General features: G+C 42.5%; 1 protein-coding gene across 2 annotated transcripts in view; it reads right to left on the reverse strand.

Moving 5' to 3' along the window:
- Positions 1–14,325, reverse strand: part of daam1b (dishevelled associated activator of morphogenesis 1b) — a 196,062-nt gene extending 181,737 nt beyond the window's left edge. For both annotated transcript variants that reach the window (XM_060917728.1, XM_060917727.1), the window contains exon 1: positions 14,218–14,325. The gene's annotated coding sequence lies outside the window, so the exon portion shown is untranslated. The remainder of the gene's footprint in view (positions 1–14,217) is intronic.
- Between the last annotated feature and the right edge of the window lie 4,411 nt (positions 14,326–18,736).

Raw genomic sequence — 18,736 nt, forward strand, 5'->3', positions numbered from 1 at the left:
AAGGCCAAAAACATACTGTTCTCACAAACAAATGTATGGGAAAGGCTTGACTTGAACACTGGGGACTCGAGACTGGACTCGGACTCGAGGTTTAGTGACTCGACTGCAACGCTGCATATGGCGTTGTCTGAGCACGTGCCATTTTACCCGGGCATCTTTGTACATCCTTGTTGCATCATGAAGTCACGGAATACGGATTCACGGAAAATAAAAAATAAAATAATAATAATAATAATAATAATAATAATAATAATGCAAAGTACGGATCTTTTATTCATGGATATATAATTTTCCATGAAATATATCAGTAGTAAATTAATAATAAACATAAATGCAGGCAAGATATTTTAATTATGAACTTCGGCAGTCCAAACATTTGTTTTATAGACTTCTTAATTTTGCCTCCATGATGCATCATCTGTATGAAATCTGTAACCAAACTGTAATATACTGAAACGTCTGTGACCAATCCATAAATTAGCATCGCGATGCATCCGTATTAAAATCCGTAACCACGCCGTATTTTGTATCCTTTTTTTATTTAAATTCTATTTCCGTAATCTGTGACCGATCCATATTTTGTGAACCACCAGAGTGCGTGCATGGGTTGTTTTGAAGTCCAAGCTGTACAGTATGACCTGGAATAATGTGGAAAAAACTTCCATGACTATTCCTAAATTGCATGCATTTATTTTCCAGAGTGGCAGGACCAACTGATATTCTAGTCGGGATTATAGTTATGGTGTGACCGCTCCAGACTGGAACTAAACTCAGGCAGAGGTAGGTAGAGTTATAGTTACCGGTGTTGTGGGACCGGGCCACCAGCAGCAGCCTTTCATCAATTAAGAAAATTCTTCAATTCAAACGCAGTCAGAGAATGACCTGATCCTTGACCCAAGAGAAATAGGGTAGGTCAAGGGGCCTGTGAGGAGATTTCAGTGCACTGAGGACCATGGGGAGGTGAATACCCTGCTGCTAGAATCACAACCACAAAGCCATACTTTACTAAATATCCTTAACAATAAATGCGTCTCGATGTCCAAACCTGGAAACCCAACACCAGCAGAGGCTGAGGATTCCTTGCTCTCAGTTACACAGGAATACACATTTCACCTTTCCACCCCTCATCGAGAAAGCTACTGCAGCACCACTGTTCTCAAGTTCTCATATAGTTGCTATTCCTCATGGCCGCACCTTGAAGAACTGATTGCTGAATTCAGAAGCCAGTAATATTTTGGTATAACCTGTATATTTTTGTTGTCTTAACATGTTTGGTCCATAATCTCAGCCTACAGTACTTTTGCAAGCATCCAGGGTGGATGAGAAGGTTAATAATTCCCTACCAGGCAACGCAGATGATGACGAGAGACCAGAACAACAGCAATAAGGGAAAAAAAAGAAAGAGAAACATGAGGAGGGGCAGAGAGATCAGAGGTAATTACAGTCACCAGACCATGCACATAAATCTTCTTACCACCACAGCAAAGGAGAAAAACAAAAACAAAGCCATATCTGACTGCTCCTGTATGTATGCAGACTCCTACTGTAACCACTAAGCCTGCACACGACAGGGACCGTAGATTGCCGAGTCATCAGTATTGAAATATCAGGTGCAGGGGCAATGCTGGAAGGGGCAAACGGGACCGGATTGGTGACAAGCAGGGCCTCGGAAAATAAATTATGTTAAATGAGACCATTGTGTGCTCCAAGTGAACCACAACAGTCAGAGAATAGGACATTCAAACGGCCACACAGGCCCATTGTCATTGCCGGTTGGGTGGGACCCAATCTCACAAAGCTTGGCAGAACCAAAAAGGCTCTTTGCCTCCCGCTGCAATGCATTACCATGCCATGATCTCTCATAAGCCCTGAACCAAAGGGTTTCTTATCCAGGCCAAAAGAAGTCAAAGAAACAAAAACTGTAATTGTGCCCCATACACTTCCACAGAAAGGTGGAGATAACCCCAATAGTAATACTGGATCTCAGGAACAGTACTGGACCCTAACTAGAGGAGACCCTCTAAAACCACTTCAAAATGAGAAGGCATACTCTTGAGCACAATGCAAAAAATTGAAAACTGAATTTGAGGAGAAAATTACCTTGCTGCATGGACAGATATTTTCACTTGATAAGACATCTTAGAATAAGTTGGCTGCCATCTAGAACTAGGCTTAATAATCTCAGAATTGGTGTTTTGTATTCTTCTAATAGGAAGTGCTCGATCGGTTCAACTATTTTCAAGATATTTTCACTTGCTAAGACATCATTTTTTGCAGTGCGTCCATGTATTCTGCAAAAATCCTATTTCTAAATAGCTTTTTACCAGACAGGGATATTCAGAGGTAAAAGAAAAGAACTAAAGTAAAAGTACTGACGATTACATTATTTTCAATATGTGCCAAGATTATCTGAGAAGGCAGCGATTAAAATGGAGAGCATATGAAGAAGGAAAGAAAATTATAAGCAATTATTAATTCTATCCACATTCACTGGATATGAGCAATCGTGCGCTCCGATTGGCTACTCTATTGCCCCTTTTCCACCAAAGCAGTTCCAGGGCTGGTTCGGGGCCAGGGCTTAGTTTGGAACCGGGTTTTCTGTTTCCACTGACAAAGAACTGGCTCTGGGGTCAGAAAAAACGGTTCCAGGCTAGCACCAACTCTCTGCTGGGCCAGAGGAAAGAACCGCTTACGTCAGCGGGGGGGCGGAGTTGTTAAGACCAACAACAATAAGACCGCGAAAGATCGCCATTTTTAAGCGACGAGAAGCAGCAGCTGTACAAATGCAAAGTCATGCATTATTATTGTTGTTGTTGCTGCTTCTTCCGTGTTGTTTTTGCTTCGATATTTGCGCCAAGGTTTATGCAAACGTAGCGACGTAACTGACGTATACAGCGACGTAATGACGTGGCTTCCCTTAGCACCGCGAGCTATGGAAAAGCAAACTGGTTCTCAGCTGGCTCGCAAGTTGAACGAGTTGTGAACCAGCACCAGCACTGGCCCCAAACCAGCCCTGGAACTGATTTGGTGGAAAAGGGGTATAAGACTAGAGTATCAGCTCATATACAAATGAGTAGAGAAAAACAAAATGGTGGAGCGTGTAGCTGAACCAACCGAGGACGAATTAAAACTCTACTCAAAAACAAAAGCCCAAAACGTACAAAAAAATAAAATTAAAAAAAAGCAACAAAATATGGAATAAAAAGTATTTGATGGTAAGAACGTACCTTTTTTATTTTTCAAGAATTATGATAGCATTTTTCACAAATTGCTACTGTCGTTCCGCCAGTTTGTTTAAGTGGAAATGATTTTGTCGGACGTTTTGTATGAAGTTTTTATTTATCGAATTTGCAAAAAAATAAAAATGCTCCGTTTCTCAAAATCCAGTGAAAGTGGATACAATAAGACAGTTATTCCACTCAATCTCATCGTACATGGCTTATAGCTGACTCGGCGCTACGTGCCTCATCGGCTATCAGCTCATGTACGACTCGATTTCGTGGAATAACTTAAATATATACAAAAGAGATGCGAGATGATTCATGATCATAAAGGATAAAGAAAATTTTTTGCGATATTGGTTGCATCTGAAAGTCAGGTGGAATAGACATAAAAGATTTTATGCTCACAGGTTCTGGCCTTGCTTGCTTCAGAGCATTGTAATGGTGGTGCACTCCCACTAATGCCACTATTGATGGATGTGTGAGCAGGAGGTGGACTATGCTGTCGTGTGTATCCCAGCTGTCCCCGACCACCCCATCAAGAGCGGAAATAATCATCACTCCCAGTGGTGTCTCGCCTTTCTCCTCATTTACGAACATGAGTGACTGATGCAGCAACAGTTGGGCACAAGCCAGAGTAACTCAACACCTGACTAATTAAATTGGCCTTTCACACACACCACAACCCTTCACCTCAGATTTTTTTTTTCCCCTTTCCGGTGCCAACAAATAGTGTGACGCACACAACTTACGGTTTTCCAAAGTACTCCTCTGTTTAACAGAAAGAAATCTCCATACCAGCACTGAACCTGGGAAGATTTACAGACCAAGATTAATAAAGCCAGAGACCGCTCCAGCTGTCATGTGGTTAACAACTGCACACGCCGTCTCAATGACAGCACTGTAAGTCTGACTGCAAGAAGAAGAGTAAATGTTTACACACAACCCTACACAATGTTGGAGAGTTCGGGCTGTCTGTCAGCACTGTTCAGGGTTTCATCACAGTTACTGCTCATTTCCCACTGAAAGGTCAACAGATGGCCCAAAATGCAGGGAAGCTGTATAAATGTTTCAAAAAATATATATATTTATATTAGATTTAGTACAGTTAAATACTTGTACTCTGTGGCCACTTTAATATGAACTTGCTCTTGATTCTAAGATTCCTGTTCTTGGCTGCAGGAGTGGAACCCAATGTGGTCTTCTGCTGTTGCATGCTGAGATGCTTTTCTGCTCACCACGGTTGTAAAGAGTTGCTATGTCCTTCCTGGCAAAAAAAAAAAAAATTTTCCTCTGACCTCTATTATCAACAAAGCGTTTCCACCCACAGAACTGTCGCTCACTCAATGTTTTTTTGTTTTCGCACCATTCCATGTAAACTCTAGGGACTGTTGTGTGTGAAAACCCCAGGAGATCAGAAGTTTCCGAAATACCCAAACCAGTCCATTTGGCACAAACCAACACCCATGCTACAGTGAAAGTCACACTTAGAGATCACACTTACTGTAGAGGTGGTTATGGCGCGAATTGATTACTGGATTGGACTCTTGTATGGAGTACCAGCTGTTCATCTTTCTAAGCTGCAGAGTCTTCAAAACTCAGCAGCGCGACTTAGAAGTTATACGTCTAGATATTGTCATATATCACCAGTGTTATATGCGTTGCATTGGCTGCCCATTAGGTTTAGAATCCAGTATAAGATTGCTGTTATCACCTTTAAGGCAGTTCATAATTTAGCCCCAGCATATTTAAGCAGTCTCATATGCATTAGGCAGAGCACGCGTTATAATCTGAGGTCCAATTCTAGTATTGTATTGCATGACCCTACAGTTAAGTTCAAGCGAACGCTTGGAGATCGATCATTTACAGCAGCTGCTCCTACAACTTGGAATATTCTACCTGAACATATAAGGAAAGAGGGAAATTTTGGAAAGTTTAAAAAACAACACTTAAAAGACACATTATTTTAAAGAGGCTTACAGCAGCTCAACTTAAAATTATTAAGATTTTATTTTATCATGATTATTATTTTGGTTAATTGACTTTTTAATTTTATTTTTGTATGCATTATTAACCTGGGCGGCACGGTGGTGTAGTGGTTAGCGCTGTCGCCTCACAGCAAGAAGGTCCTGGGTTCGAGCCCCGGGGCCGGCGAGGGCCTTTCTGTGCGGAGTTTGCATGTTCTCCCCGTGTCCGCGTGGGTTTCCTCCGGGTGCTCCGGTTTCCCCCACAGTCCAAAGACATGCAGGTTAGGTTAACTGGTGACTCTAAATTGACCGTAGGTGTGAATGTGAGTGTGAATGGTTGTCTGTGTCTATGTGTCAGCCCTGTGATGACCTGGCGACTTGTCCAGGGTGTACCCCGCCTTTCGCCCGTAGTCAGCTGGGATAGGCTCCAGCTCGCCTGCGACCCTGTAGAACAAGATAAAGCGGCTAGAGATAACGAGATGATTTTTAAAAAAAAGCACTCAAAACATCTGAAAACAGCATTTAAAAACATTTTAGGCAATCCAGGCCAAACCCCAGTGAAATTTCAGACCAAACAAGTATGAAATCGAACCAATCGAAGTAGAAGCTGAATGTTTTTAGAACGGTTTGACATTTATTCAAAAAAAATGACGTCCTAAGAAACTTTGGATTTGTTGCTTCACTGCATCATGACTAAGAAATGAACCATCACCCATTTCTTTGTCTCTTATAAGCATGAATATTGGGTCATTCATACATTTTAGATCAGAGTACTAGGATATACCCTCTCATTCCTTCATCATCAGTAACTGCTTCTTCCTGGTAAGAGTCACAGTGGATCCATTTGCACACTCACTCTCACTTTTAGGCAAATTAAAGCCGCCAGTTGACTCCGGGGCTTGTTTTCGGTAGGTAAGAAAAACTGGAGAAAGCAGAGAAAATCCAAAGTCGGGATTAAACCAAGGAGTCTGGAGCTGGGAGGCGGCAGTGTTACCCAACCCACACATGCTCATTCTTTGTGGAATCAGTATTTTAAAAGGTGCGAGTTTTGCAATCTAGATCTCTGAAGGTTAAATACATGTAAGTGAATAAGATTTGAATAATTGTTTAACTCATTGAGCCCACCCCCATTCCTGCACATGTACACAAAGCTCTGGTCCCAAGAATTCCCATTCACAAGGACTATCATAACATCACTTTGAAGCAGTCCGGACATTTCAATTGCTTGAATGGCACGTTGCAGCTCTACAAATGCTCATCTCATCATGATTTCTGAGGATGAGAAGGGACATTGAACCATATCGATATAATGACTAAGAGGCCCATCCAAATATAAGCAAGCATTTCAGTCAACATCGCTATCGGGTGAAAATTCTAATTCAATCCGAATTGCTTGAAACCGCTGTCATTGAATTCAGACTTGAATGCAGAACATACTTTTTACTAAATTAAAATGCTTCTCTGTTCTTGAGATACTACAAATCAAAGATTGAAAAAAAACGGCTTAATTTTTAGAAAGCTGCCGTAATATTCTGTATGAGGATCACATGGTCCAAAATGGGCCTCATTAACCAATGAGATCAAATGTTTTTTCTTAATAACTTTTCTATTTTTCAAGATATTTACATGGAAATTGGCAGGCACATTGTATACTGAATAAAAAGTTTGAAAAATTAGTTTAAAAAATGCAAATTAGTATTTAATTAGTATTATGTTAATTAGGTTAAACATTAAATCAGTACACTCAATAAAAAAAGTAATAAAAGATTATTTCTAAATACCCTCTGTGCTCTGTAGGCCTTTATATTTCTCAAAAGTAAGGCCTACTAGTGTTGGTATTAAAGAATATACATTTTTTTTCGCGGTCCGGTTTCCATCAAATCCTGCGCTCTGATTGGCTAGCGAGCAGGTCCGTATCCTACGGTATGGACCCCGGTTACGGACCTCTGGCAACTCGCTCATTCACAACAACAAACATAGTAGCAATTTTTTTCAACACTTATTTTCGCATTTCTCAGGAGAATAGCAATAATTTTACAGCATGGATAGCGATAACGACAGTGTTCACAGCGAAAGCGAGTTTTACTACCCTGAGGAAGAAGAAATAAAACATTTCAGGAGAAAGCTAAAAACCTGTAACTTGCTAACGCCAAGGAAAAACATGGCTGAATCCTGAATAACTCAATTTTGTATAAATAGGGGACTACATAGGTGGCAAAATAATGTTTTTTTTTCCCCTGCCATGGAAGTGCACTTGTATACCGAGGAGGAAGCAATTTGCATTACAGCTGTGAATGAGGATTCAAAATGGCGGCTCGGCTCAGTTTTCCCTTTCGGGCGCTCTCGTTTTCTGTTAGAATTTGGTAAAGAAAAAAATAAATATATTTACCAGCTTAAGGTCGGTCCGTATGGTGAAATACCATGACCTCGGCCTTGAATACTGACCTCAACCCAGAGGGCTTGCAAGGGTGGCGGCACATATATCCACAGCTTGCAAGGGTGGCGGCACAATGGTGTAGTGGTTAGCGCTGTCGCTTCACAGCAAGAAGGTCCAAGTTCGAGCCCCGTAGCCAGGGTGAGGGCCTTGCTGTGCGGAGTTTGCACGTTCTCCCCGTGTCCGCGAGGGTTTCCTCCGGGTGCTCCGGTTTCCCTCACAGTCCAAAGACATGCAGGTTAGGTTAACTGGTGACTCTAAATTGACCGTAGGTGTGAATGTGAGTGTGAATGGTTGTCTGTGTCTATACGTCAGCCCTGTGATGACCTGGCGACTTGTCCAGGGTGTACCCCGCCTTTCGCCCGTAGTCAGCTGGGATAGGCTCCAGCTTGCCTGCGACCCTGTAGAACAGGATAAAGCGGCTAGAGATAACGAGATGAGATGAGCTTGCAAGGCGAACCTTGAAAATCTGCGTGATCCACATCCAGTAAACAATTCGAATTAATTGAACTGAAATTGACACTCACGTTTCTGACTTTCGGTTTTTGAAAATATCATTCTGATCTCAATATTTTTCATCAAAACAACTACAGTTATATTCTAAAATAGTTATTTACATGAATCAGTTTGATTTGAAAAATAAGTAGGTAAAGCTATGAAAACTCACTTCAAAGTCTCCTGTGAGTCATAACATCAAAACTAGCTGACGGAAAATTTTGCTGAATACTTCATCAGAAACAGTGAGAGCGAGAGAACATCCCTATAAAAGTTATCTGATTGATATTCACGGGTAATCCAGTCGGAAACCGATCAGAAGAGAGAGCGAGAGCCTGACTGCTTTCCCGTGACTCAAAAAGCACCGGCAGTTTCCCGACATCCTGCGAGCAGAGAGTGAACTCTGTCGTACCAACTTCAACCTACCGTTACTCCCAAAGTACTGAACAGATCTTAATGAAATATTTTTTTTTGAACGCAGAGAAGCTTTTTAATGGCTGTATTCACGATAGAAAACATTCAAGAGTTAAAATGGCAGATTTAGAAACTTAGATGAGCGTCTGCATGCACAATTTTCACAGCACGGCCAACGAGTGTCTGATATGCCTAATTTCAGACTGGAGAGAACATTTCCAAACTGTTTATTCACTAAGCTTAATAATATCTGTGTTGAGACCATGGCTTGCTTACATACATATATATATATATATATTGAATAATTTCTAAGTATTTTCCCACATTATTTGTACTAGTAACAAATGTGGGAAAAACTGACTATTGCACCTTTAAATGCTCACACAAATGTTGAGCTTTGGTGCTCTTCCATCCAAGTCAACAAAAATGCAATGAATTTGCTTTAGTAAGAGGAGTATATCAACTAGATTCAGTCTATTGCTTTCTCACTATGGAAAATGTGTGATTACTTAGTCCATGATTAACAAAAGTGTAACATGCTGACCTCAGTAGTGACAGGTCAATTAATCAATAAATTAAAGCTGCGAGGCTTTAAAAGCCATGATCAAAGCTTTCAGTCGATTAGTCCTGTGTCCGAAATCGCTCACTCGTTCACTACTCCCTATATAGAGAATTACTATATAGGAGGACTATATAGTGAGCTCATGGGTAAAATGAAAAAAAAAAGCTTTCGGACACTAGTCCGTCGCGCTGGTATTTACATCATTACTGTCGCACAATTAAAACGTGCCAGATCAGTCGGCTGGTGGGTTTTCAAAAATAATAATATACATGCATGTATTTTTGTGATAAATCCATATTATACTGAGCGTATTTCCCACATTAATCAATATAAAGTACCTGCATCTTTCAGTTTTTTTAAATCAAGGCTGAATACTTTCTTCTTTGCCGCTGCCTTTTATTAAATCAAATTTGAGACTTGATTTCTTTCAGTGCGACCGCAATGCATGATGGGATATATTGCTTGGTTAGTGACCATCAGTTGTACACTACTTTTCGTGATGCATTGTGGGATACTTTGAGTGCACTATATCGGGTGTAAATAATCCTCATTATCGTTTCGGACAGCACTACAAAATGGCGTCCTCACTATATACTGCCCTATATAGTGAGTAGGGAGCGATTTCTGACACAGGGTACGTCTCTTGTGTGGATTGGGGTTGGAATAAGGTCTTTTTTCCCCCCTCTAGTCTAGAAAGTGTATTCCTGTTTGTGAAAGGCACGATATAAATTGAAATTATTATTAAGCCTTTAAAATACATACAAGACCACACAGCTAAGAAGATACCATGTTTATCTTTAGCTCTGCCAATTCTGTGTATTCTGTGCTGAATCGCCAGCCTGAGCTTGTCTACTGTTCAACAAAGACTCCCCCGTTCCTCTGCACTCATCATGTTATCACTATCTTGCTCCTCCTAATTAGAGGGCTTGTTCAGTTTAGCTGTTGGAGCAAGAGACCTGCGATTTCTCTGACTGAAGGAATGCCGCCGCCTCCTCACAAACACAACGTTCTGGCAAAAAAGCCCTTAGGGAAGGGGGCTGAATGCTCGCCCGAGCCAAGGCACTGGTACAGCCTCCCACTAGGCCCTGCTCCGAGTGATTGTAAGAGTAGGAGTTGGTTGGACCACCAGGCAGGACACTGCGTAATAACGATGGGCTACGCCTTCATTTACGCCATCAGAGCAAGCACAGCATGCAGGAGTTCTGTGTCGTCAAACAAATCCAAAGACATGGGATTTATGTGAGCACAAGACATGCAGAGGAATCGATATAAGGAAATGGAGTTGCAGCAGAAACAGATCTCACCCACATGTCTGAATGGGGAGTGCTTCTTGTGAAATATTAATCATCAGAGTTTGATGAGCTTGCAAAATGGATGGACTCTCCTATGTTACTCCAAACAATATTCTTTTGAAAAAGGGTCAAAAAAAGTAAACAATCGGAGCGTGTAAACAGTTCAGGCTTGGCTGAACAAAGTCACATGGTAAACAAACATGGAATGGGTGGAGTACTAATCCACGTTGCAGGGTGACGCGTGCTATATTGCAATTATATTGCAACATGCTGTATAGCGATATACAAACATTCCTGAAACCGTGGTGTGTTGTGTAAAGACATTATTAAATATGTTTATCATGTGTTTCACATGATGTCAATATTTATGCTAACAAATGGGGCGTAATCAGTGCAACAGTGGTGGATTTATAGCATTTTTCACAGGTTTCTAAAGTATGAATTTGAGATATTTACTTAACGTCTACAAATTAACATTATTATATTAAATGGAAAAAGAGGGGAAATTAAACATTTACGACAAAGAGAGATTTCAGTATTGAATATGCGATTAAGGAGCAGAGGAGTCATTCTGTATGCTAAAAATAATAATACGAGTGATGATTAGCATGGGCAAACTGGGGTAGGTTTCCCAAAAGTCTCTTAACGCTAAGAGCATCTTAACTAGGAGAGAGAGTGTTCATTGTGCTGCTCGTTCGACCATTTAACAATGATCTTTGTGTTATGATGCATTTGGGAAACCTGGCACTGGACAATGAGGAGGAAGAGGGAATGAATGAATGAATTTTTTTTTTATATAGGCGAGTGGCCTAGTGTGTCTGCTTCTCGATTGGGAGATTGCGAGTTCTACTCATGGTTGGGTCATACCAAAGACCATCATAAAAATGGTGCCATGTGGCAAGGCATGCTGCAATACAGATGTGAGCGGGGAGTCAAACTCTTGCGGTTACCAGAGGACTAGCCCCCCACTATAACCTTAGCTATGCGAGAGGCCGAGGGCTATGAAACGGAGATCGGTGCCGCCAAACGTGAATTTTATTTATATCACCCGTTCTTCTTCCAGTTTGGGTGAGCCTGTGCCCATGATAGCCTCATATTCTTGTTCTTGGCTGACAGGAGTGAAACCTGATGTGGGCTTCTGCTATTGTAGCTGATTTGATGTGTTGTGCGTTCTAAGGTGCTTTTCTGCTCACTACAGTTCTAAAGAGTGCTAATTTGAGTGACGACAGACGTCCTGTCAACTCAGACCAGTCTGGTCTTTCTCCTCTGATCTCTCATCAACAAAGTGTTTCAGCCTGCAGACCCTCCACATACAGGATGGTTTTTTTGTTTTGTTTTTCCCACCATTCTGTATAAACTCAAGAGACTGTTGTGTGAGAAAATCCCACGAGATCAGTAGTTTCTGAAACCATCACTCTGGCACCAACAACCACGCCATGGCTAGTTAGTCACAGAGATCACATTTTTTCTGCATTTGGATGGCTGATGTCAACATTAACTGAAGCTCTTGACCTGTATCTCTAGGAATTTATGTATTGCACTGCTGCCTTGTGATAGGCTGATTAGATAACTGACATATTTGATGAGATATCTAATACATCATCATCAGCATGCATCTTTGTGTATTAAAAGAAAATGTAATGCTAAACTTCTCTAAATGCAAACAGCTGAAGATCGGAAAAAAGACCACGAGATCCATCTTCAGCTGTGCAGTTTTGGTGAGTCTGTACTCACGTTATCATCCTGTCAAGTTTTTCTTGGCTGAAAGGAACAGAGCCTGATGTGGACTCCTGCCGTTGTAGCCCGTCCACCTTGATGTGCGTTCTGAGATGCTTTTCTGCTTACCATGGTTGTAAAGGGATTATGTCTTAGCATAGACATCTCTTGGACAGCACGGTGGTGTAGCGGTTAGCACTGTCACCTCACAGGAAGAAGGTTCTGGGTTCAAGCCCAATGGCTGACAGGGGCCTTTCTGTGTGGAGTTTGTATGTTCTCCCCGTGTCTGCGTGGGTTTCCTCCGGGTGCTCTGGTTTCCCCCACAGTCCAAAGTCATGCGGTTAGGTTAACTGGCTACTCTAAAAGTTGTCTGTGAATGGTTGAGAGGAGAAAACCACTATAATAATCCAGTAGAAGGCAACGGGAAATTCTTCCCAAGAAACTCTGAGGGCTGAAGCTGTCAGATCGGACCTGTCATCAAGCAGAACACTAAAGAAGAGGAAGACATCTCTCATCATAAAGCATTCCTGCTTGCTCACTGAATGTTTTTTGTTTTCCTTACCATTCTACAGGGTGTTTCAAAAAATTTGATATAATTTGAGATGTAAATATCCCAGAAACTACATAGTCTAGGCAAATGAAACTGAAAAGGCTTAATGTTGAGCAATATAAGATTTATTCCTCAAAATTAGAATCAGAGACACACAGACAGCCTTCCTCTTTGAACTTTTTGTGCCATTTCCAAATCTGCATTGAAGTTGGTGCATTTTTAGAGAATTCTCTCTCAAATGCACACTGCGGTCTTGTTCGACCGTGTTCGAGCGTACTCTAACACGCAAAACGTCTTTTCTTTTCCAGTGAATGGCATTTCTATACTTAAGATAAAAACATGAAACAAAAATTTGACTTGTTTCTACACATGCTGCTAAAACTTGAGGTCAACTGAGTGAGAATTAGGGCGGCACGGTGGTGTAGTGGTTAGCGCTGTCACCTCACAGCAGAAAAGTCCTGGGTTCGAGCCCAGCGGCCGACGAGGGCCTTTCTGTGTAGAGTTTGCATGTTCTCCCGTGTCTGCGTGGGTTTCCTCCACAGTCCAAAAACATGCAGGTTAGGCTAACTGGTGGCTCTCAATTGACCGTAGGTGTGAATGTTTGTCTGTGTCTATGTGTCAGCCCTGCGATGACCTGGCGACTTGTCCAGGGTGTACCCCGCCGCTCACCCATAGTCAGCTGGGATAGGCTCCAGCTTGCCTGCAACCCTGCACAGGATAAGCGGCTACAGATAACGGATGGATGAACGACAATGGGCAAAGTTATTAGACTGTGAAATATCAAATTTTTTTAAACACCCTGTATATAAATGCTACAGGAGATCAGCAGTTTCTGAAAACATTCAAACCAACCCATCTGGTACCATCAACCATGCCACAGTCAGGATACAGGTGTTCCTAATAACAGCTGTATTCCCTAACAGGCATCGTTCTCATCGTCTTCACGAAACAACCACGATCCCACTATGTCGATGAAAACCCAGTGTATGAACACTAAATCCCAGTATGACTTTTGAACCCATTAAAGGCGTGAACACAACACGGAAACCACACTCAGCATTGCAAACCAATACACAAGCACCAGGACCAAACATCAGTTTAACGCTTTGGATGGTTTTCCAGCAGAAAGAGACGATGATAGATCTTCCTTCACCAATCTCGCCAGCTCGTGGACACCCACTGCATGGAAAACACTTCTTTTGGTGGTGCAACAGACACATGAATGTCAGTCTTTCTGTATTAATGGTGCAGTGCTGCTGGAGAGTTTGTTTTATTATCAGTCAGTGCTTTTATGTCATCTGTTTGCTAGAAACTGATTGGAATAAAATGAAAGCATTGGGTTTATAGGTGATAAGCTGATGTAATGGAGAAAACATGTTTAAATTAAAAGAGACTAATGCTTTACAGGTTCAGGCAGACTCCAGTCACTCACTGATAGTAGTGAAAATGATAGTGATAGAGCTCACAGCAGAATGGAAAGAACACAGACTGATGCATAAACAAACACAAACATCATTAAGAATTTACAAAAACAACAACAACCACAAGCTGCATATCAACATTTACCTCCTATGTTGATTCATCGCACTTCCCAAACACTGCATTGTTTCTGAATGTAGAAACCCGGCCGGTGTGTGTGTATGTGTGTCTGCACTGATCCAAGCCGAATGAAAGTTGACATCATCGTTCTCCTTTTACAAGCTGAGGACCGAGTGCGCATGCTCGCCCAACAGCATTCTGGGAAATGAAGTGCTCAAGTCTGTTCTAAAGTCCACACTTGCTTGTGTTCTTGTGTGGATTTTTAGATTTAGATTAGATTAGATTAGATTCAACTTTATTGGGTGGCATGGTGGTATAGAATAGAATCTTTATTGTCATTGCACATCAGGTATACAATGAAATTGCAGTGCTTCTCCGGCCGGTGCAATAATAAATATCTCATCTCATCTCATCATCTCTAGCCGCTTTATCCTTCTACAGGGTCGCAGGCAAGCTGGAGTCTATCCCAGCTGACTACGGGCGAAAGGCGGGGTACACCCTGGACAAGTCGCCAGGTCATCACAGGGCTGACACATAGACACAGACAAACATTCACACTCACGTTCACACCTACGGTCAATTTAGAGTCACCAGTTAACCTAACCTGCATGTCTTTGGACTGTGGGGGAAACCGGAGCACCCGGAGGAAACACACGCGGACACGGGGAGAACATGCAAACTCCGCACAGAAAGGCCCTCGCCGGCCACGGGGCTCGAACCCGGACCTTCTTGCTGTGAGGTGACAGCGCTGACCACTACACCACCGTGCCGCCACATAATAAATATAAAAAGAAAAAAACAGTAAAATATTAAAAGAAAACAGTAAAATAAAAATAAGAAAGGAGTAAAATAGAAATAAGAAAGGAATGCATACACTACCGTTCAAAAGTTTGAGGTCACCCAGACAATTTTGTGTTTTCCATGAAAAGTCACACTTTTATTTACCACCATAAGTTGTAAAATGGGCGGCACGGTGGTGTAGTGGTTAGCGCTGTCGCCTGACAGCAAGAAGGTCCTGGGTTCGAGCCCCGGGGCCGGCGAGGGCCTTTCTGTGTGGAGTTTGCATGTTCTCCCCGTGTCCGCGTGGGTTTCCTCCGGGTGCTCCGGTTTCCCCCACAGTCCAAAGACATGCAGGTTAGGTTAACTGGTGACTCTAAATTGACCGTAGGTGTGAATGTGAGTGTGAATGGTTGTCTGTGTCTATGTGTCAGCCCTGTGATGACCTGGCGACTTGTCCAGGGTGTACCCCGCCTTTCGCCCGTAGTCAGCTGGGATAGGCTCCAGCTTGCCTGCGACCCTGTGGAAGGATAAAGCGGCTAGAGATAATGAGATGAGATGAGATGAAGTTGTAAAATGAATAGAAAACATAGTCAAGACATGTTTCTGGCCATTTTGAGCATTTAATCGACCCCACAAATGTGATGCTCCAGAAACTCAATCTGCTCAAAGGAAGGTCAGTTTTATAGCTTCTCTAAAGAGCTCAACTGTTTTCAGCTGTGCTAACATGATTGTACAAGGGTTTTCTAATCATCCATTAGCCTTCTGAGGCAATGAGCAAACACATTGTACCATTAGAACACTGGAGTGAGAGTTGCTGGAAATGAGCCTCTATACACCTACAGTGGGGCAAAAAAGTATTTAGTCAGCCACCAATTGTGCAAGTTCTCTCACTTAAAAAGATGAGAGAGGCCTGTAATTTTCATCATGGGTATACCTCAACTATGAGAGACAGAATGGGGGGAAAGAATCCAGGAAATCACATTGTAGGATTTTTAATGAATTAATTGGTAAACTCCTCGGTAAAATAAGTATTTGGTCACCTACAAACAAGCAAGATTTCTGGCTCTCACAGACCTGTAACAACTTTAAGAGGCTCCTCTGTCCTCCACTCGTTACCTGTATTAATGGCACCTGTTTGAACTCGTTATCAGTATAAAAGACACCTGTCCACAACCTCAAACAGTCACACTCCAAACTCCACTATGGCCAAGACCAAAGAGCTGTCAAAGGACACCAGAAACAAAACTGTAGACCTGCACCAGGCTGGGAAGACTGAATCTGCAATAGGTAAGCAGCTTGGTGTGAAGAAATCAACTGTGGGAGCAATTATTAGAAAATTGAAGACATACAAGACCACTGATAATCTCCCTCGATCTGGGGCTCCACGCAAGATCTCACCCCGTGGGGTCAAAATGATCACAAGAACGGTGAGCAAAAATCCCAGAACCACACGGGGGGACCTAGTGAATGACCTGCAGAGAGCTGGGACCAAAGTAACAAAGGCTACCATCAGTAACACACTACGTCGCCAGGGACTCAAATCCTGCAGTGCCAGACGTGTCCCCCTGTTTAAGCCAGTACATGTCCAGGCCCGTCTGAAGTTTGCTAGAGAGCATTTGGATGATCCAGAAGAGGATTGGGAGAATGTCATATGGTCAGATGAAACCAAAATAGAACTTTTTGGTAAAAACTCAACTTGTCGTGTTTGGAGGAGAAAGAATGCTGAGTTGCATCCAAAGAACACCATACCTACTGTGAAGCATGGGGGTGGAAACATCATGCTTTGGGGCTGTTTTTCTGCAAAGGGACCAGGACGACTGATCCATGTAAAGGAAAGAATGAATGGGGCCATGTATTGTGAGATTTTGAGTGAAAACCTCCTTCCATCAGCAAGGGCATTGAAGATGAAACATGGCTGGGTCTTTCAATGATCCCAAACACACCGCCCGGGCAACGAAGGAGTGGCTTCGTAAGAAGCATTTCAAGGTCCTGGAGTGGCCTAGCCAGTCTCCAGATCTCAACCCCATAGAAAATCTTTGGAGGGAGTTGAAAGTCCGTGTTGCCCAGCGACAGCCCCAAAACATCACTGCTCTAGAGGAGATCTGCATGGAGGAATGGGCCAAAATACCAGCAACAGTGTGTGAAAACCTTGTGAAGACTTACAGAAAATGTTTGACCTCTGTCATTGCCAACAAAGGGTATATAACAAAGTATTGAGATGAACTTTTGTTATTGACCAAATACTTATTTTCCACCATAATTTGCAAATAAATTCTTTCAAAATCAGACAGTGAGATTTTCTGGATTTTTTTTTTCTCATTTTGTCTCTCATAGTTGAGGTATACCTATGATGAAAATTGCAGGCCTCTCATCTTTTTAAGTGGGAGAACTTGCACAATTGGTGACTGACTAAATACTTTTTTGCCCCACTGTATGTAGATATTGCACCAAAAACCAGACATTTGCAGCTAGAATAGTCATTTACCACATTAGCAATGTATAGAGTGTATTTCTGATTAGTTTAAAGTGATCTTCATTGAAAAGAACAGTGCTTTTCTTTCAAAAATAAGGAAATTTCAAAGTGACCCCAAACTTTTGAATGGTAGTGTATTTACACATTACATTAGCATACACTCTCTTATGAGTTCAGGGACCTGATGCCCCAGGGAAAGAAACTGTTTTTAAGTCTGTTTGTCCTGCTTTTGAGGCACCTGTATCTCCTGTCAGAGGGCATGAGGGTAAACAGGTCCTGTCCCGGGTGTGATGGGTCAGCAGTGATTGCCCTCGCTCTCCTGAGACACCGTGTGCTAGCGACGTCTTCTAGCGAGGGTAGTGGACTGCCAGTGATGTACTGTGCAGTTTTAATGACCCTCTGAAGGTTCTTTCTTTCTGCCACAGAGCAGTTGGTGTACCAAGCTGTAATGCAGTACGTCAGGACACTCTCGATGGTGCTGCGGTAAAAGGCCACTAACAGTTTCTCCTCCAGATGGTTCCTTCTGAGTATCCTTCTGAGTATTGGTTAGCACGGTCACTTCACAGCAAGAAGGTTCTGGGTTCGAAGCCCAGCGGCTGGTGAGGGCCTTTCTGTGTGGAGTTTGCATGTTCTCCCCGTGTGGGTGTGCTCCGGTTTCCCCCAAAGACATGCAGTTAGGTCAAGTTTATTTGCATAGTGCTTTTAACAATAAACATTGTTGCAAAGCAGCTTTACAGAATTTGAACAACTTAAAACATGAGCTAATTTTATCCCTAATCTATCCCCAATGAGCATGATGGTGGCAAGGAAAATCTCCCTCAGATGACATGAGGAAGTAAGAAACCTCGAGAGGAACCAGACTCAAAAGGAAACCCATCCTCATTTAGGCAACAACAGACAACATGACAATAACATTAACAGTTTTAACATAAAGTCAGCTTCGTTGATGTTATAAACCCCCCACCGACGGAAACCCGAGCGCAAAACCATTCACGACAATCGTAGTCCCAAAGTCAGCAAGTCAACTGCAGGTCCCCAGCCACAAAAGCACTACTGCAAGAGTCCAGAGTGTCCTCCAGACGCGACCCCCAACTGTCCACATGGGGCTGTCCTCCACAGGAGCGATGCAATGAGACTCCAACCAGACACAGGGTACCAGGATGGATCAGGCAGGTCCGAGGAGCAGAAGAGGTCAGCATCTCGATCCCAGGACCGACATGTAACTCAGAGGGACAGATTTGGGGGGAGGTAAGAGAGAGAAAACACAGGTTGTTAGGTATGCCCAATGTCACC

Source organism: Neoarius graeffei, chromosome 3 (genome assembly GCF_027579695.1).
Source record: "Neoarius graeffei isolate fNeoGra1 chromosome 3, fNeoGra1.pri, whole genome shotgun sequence".
Taxonomy (NCBI): domain Eukaryota; kingdom Metazoa; phylum Chordata; class Actinopteri; order Siluriformes; family Ariidae; genus Neoarius; species Neoarius graeffei.